The sequence below is a fragment of a genome, unplaced genomic scaffold (assembly GCF_019419815.1).
Source record: "Pyrus x bretschneideri cultivar Hongxiangsu unplaced genomic scaffold, Pyrus_bretschneideri_v1 Contig5, whole genome shotgun sequence".
Lineage (NCBI taxonomy): Eukaryota > Viridiplantae > Streptophyta > Magnoliopsida > Rosales > Rosaceae > Pyrus > Pyrus x bretschneideri.
The window spans coordinates 5,173,702-5,177,550 of NW_025999787.1; the positions used below are offsets into that span (position 1 = coordinate 5,173,702).

The 3,849-nt window shown below is 38.6% G+C and overlaps 1 long non-coding RNA gene across 1 annotated transcript; it reads right to left on the reverse strand.

The window, feature by feature from the left end:
- Positions 1 to 2,150: 2,150 nt before the first annotated feature.
- LOC125470302 lies at positions 2,151 to 3,610 on the reverse strand. Its single transcript, XR_007252578.1, has 3 exons — positions 3,414 to 3,610; positions 3,285 to 3,316; positions 2,151 to 3,194 (listed from the first exon to the last, which is right to left on the reverse strand). It is a non-coding gene; the product is annotated as an uncharacterized LOC125470302 (long non-coding RNA).
- Between the last annotated feature and the right edge of the window lie 239 nt (positions 3,611 to 3,849).

A 3,849-nucleotide genomic window follows, 5' to 3' on the forward strand; every position in this document is an offset into this window, starting at 1 on the left:
CATCCGGACCCCCCCATCACTTTCACTCCATCATCAACACCACCACATCTTACCTATTCACCTATATTAAACAATCCTATTCCATCCCCATCACCTTTCTCACCTGTCCACTCTATACCTGCCCTTTCCCCACCTCTATCCTCTACGAATGCAGTAGGTGTTGCTCCTGTCTCATCTTCCTCTCCACGCCACAGTCAACCTGTTCACTCCATGGTCACCCGTTCAAAGGATGGCATTCACAAACCCAATCCCAAATATGCGCTTATTTCTGATGTGACTAATGACCTCGTTGAGCCTACTTGTTTTACACAGGCAAATAAGTACCCTGAATGGCGTATGGCAATGGCAGAAGAGTTCAATGCTCTGCAACAAACAGGAACGTGGTCCCTGGTTCCTTTTCATTCCACAATGAATGTTCTCCCAAATAAATGGGTGTACCGTATTAAACGTAAATCTGACGGCTCCATTGAAAGGTTTAAAGCACGTCTTGTTGCCAATGGTTTTCGTCAACAGGAAGGACTCGATTACAGCGAGACGTTTAGTCCTGTCGTCACTCATGCAACCATCAGACTTATTCTCTCCGTGGCTCTTCATTTTAACTGGCACATACGCCAGCTTGATGTCAAAAACGCATTCCTCCATGGTTCCTTAACTGAGGAAGTATACATGCGCCAACCTTCTGGCTTTGTCGATCCACAGTTTCCAGCACATGTATGTCGTCTTCGACGGTCCTTATACGGCTTAAAACAGGCTCCACGTGCCTGGTTTCAGTGTTTCTCTCAACATTTGGAAGAGCTCGGGTTTCATGCATCAATGGCAGATTCTTCACTGTTCATTTACTTCAATGGAACTACTGTTATTTATTTACTCATATACGTTGATGACATCCTTGTTACAGGTAATAATCAATCTCACATCTCCACATTGATTCAACAATTGGGCAACAAATTTTCAATGAAGGACCTTGGGGCCTTGCATTATTTTTTGGGAATGGAAATTACGAGAACACCGACGGCCATGTATTTAACCCAGTCAAAATATATCCTGGACCTCCTCAAACGAACTAACATGGCTGACGCCAAACCATTGTCTACTCCAGCCATACCTGGCCGCAAGCTTAGTTTGTATGAGGGTGAGCCCTTGGATGATGGTACAAATTTTCGCAGTGTTGTTGGGGCTCTCCAATATCTCTTATTCACACGGCCTGACATTGCTTTCGCTGTAAATCAAGTCTGTCAATATATGCATTCACCCACAACTACACATTGGGCTGCAGTCAAGCGCATTCTTCGCTATTTGAAAGCCACTCATAATCACGGTATCGTTTACAAACCCAGTTCGTTGTCCCTAACAGCCTTTGCAGATGCCGACTATGCTGGTGACCCCGATGATCGTCGCTCCACTGGTGGCCATTGCATTTTTCTAGGGGATAACTTGATCTCTTGGAGTTCTAAAAAACAAAGAGGTGTGTCTCGCTCAAGTACAGAGGCTGAGTATCGCCAAATGGCCTATACCTCTGCCACCTTGTCTTGGTTCCGCCACATATTCCGTGATCTTCATCTCCCTCTAAATCCACCACAATTGTGGTGTGACAATATCAGTGCATTGGCAGTAGCTTCCAATCCAGTCTATCAGGCTCGTATGCGTCATGTGGAAGTTGATTATCATTATGTTCGAGAAAAAGTAATTCGCAAAGAACTAGTTGTGGGATATGTTTCATCTGTTGACCAACTCGCGGATCTCTTAACCAAGGGTTTGTCCACAGCTCGTTTTAGTTATCTCATCTCCAAGCTTCCTGTTTGTCAACGTCCACTCAGCTTGCGGGGGCGTGATAAACCAAATATTCAAGATATCTCTCCAAGTCCGAAATGCATGGTAAACGTATCTCCAAGTCAGCCACACAAGTTGGATACTCTTCAACCTCTTCAACAGATAGCAAGGAATCACACTCCTTCCTTATCTAAAACTCATGTGTAACTTAGTTTTGATTTTCAAATGTAATCAGATGATATGTAACCAACCTCATCTTGTAATCTCTATATAATGAAGTCCATACCTCACTCATAATTAATTGAGTTGAGTTTATGCAATCTATGTTTACAACCCTAGCTTAAATTCTTTCATAACTCACATTTTTTTAGATTTTTTTACCTTACCATCAGTTGCTTTATCACATTTTTTTAATATTTTTTTGTAAGAATTCTCATAAAAGCAGGAAGAGGATCCTCTCCTGAGCATAAGATGAGGATCCTCTTGACCACAAAATTCGAACCGTTCAATCTTAATTCAACGATTACAATTATTATAACTTTTAGAAGACCTCCCTGTTTAGAACCGTTGAACTAAAATTGAACAGCCTGGATTTCGTGGTCAAGAGGATCCTCCTCCTCAGCTCAGGAGAGGATCCTCTTCCATAAAAGCAGAGCAGGTGATGCCGGGTGTACCTCACATTTTTTAACATTTTGTTTGTCTTACCATCAGTTGCTTTAAAAACAGTTTTAAACGGAAAATTATAATCTGAGTTGTTTTCTTTTTGTAAGAATTCTCATAACCCTGAACAAATATAAAAGTTTACTGCAAGCTTACAGCGAATCGGGTCACGTTCTCCTTACTCTGCAAATAAACAAATTCGATGCCGACAACTATTTTAAAAAATATATAATTGTTGTTTTGCTTTTCTTTTAAAAAATATGTATACAATTTTACACATTTTCAAATCTGCATATTTTTAAGATCTTGTAATTTTTCAATAAATTTATTAGTTTGGCATTCTCAATTAGGCTTTCAATCCAAAAAGACTAAAATTGTTATCTTCACAATATCAAAGATTGCTGGTTGTCGTCGCCATAGCGTTTCCAATCATATTGTCATTTTGGATAATTTACAATTGATTTTACCACAATTAATGCTAACTTTATTAATTGCAATGTAAATATTATTCAATCACTCACAGCAGAGACCCATTTTTCATTATTTATTGAGAAAAACTATTTGCAAATGGCCAAAACTGAAATATCCAAACAAAAACCACAAAAAACTCATATGCAAACAAAACATGGTCCCTCCGAAAAAAGAAAACAAAAAACGATTCCATCCGACAAAAGATTCAAGAAAAAGGAAAAAATGATATACCTTGATGATAAAGAGCTTGCAAAGCCGCAGAGAAAAACTGGAAATTCGAGCAACAACTTTTGCTGCAACTAAAAATCAAAGTAGATCAGAAAAGTACAACCAAAGCTTAAAAAAAAATTAAATCACACACAATAAAAAAAATAGAAACTCACCAGTAAACGTTTGATTGTATCCTTAACTTTTTCTGAAATAAAAAATCAAAACACATCAGAGAATCACACATAAACCACGAAAAAAAAAAAAAAAGAAATCCCATGTGGCAAGAAAACCAAATAACTCACCAAGATCCACAGCACTAACCCACAAAATCAGCCAAAAGATACAAAATAGGGAACAAAGCTAAATCTGAGAGAGAGAGAGAGAGAGAGAGAGAGAGAGAGCAGATAATAGGGGAAAAAAGCTAAATCTAGAAAAGAGAGGAAGAGAGAGCAGACGGGGAAAAGAAGAGAACCAAACGTAATGGGGTAAAAATTCGATTAAAAGCAGTCAAAAGGAACTGAAAAACAAAGAGAAAGCAAAAAGCCGCGATCAAAGACGCGTGGAAGTGAAGGGCACAACCGTCCTTTAACTGTGGAAAGCAGGAAAGATAACTAACAAAAAGAAAATTTTTAAGGGCAATTTCGATATTTCACTGTTAATGAACAGTGTTAAGAAACTGAGTTTAAGTATATATAATTTAGTGCAAAAGTGTAAGAGATTGTTTTTTTACAAAAACTA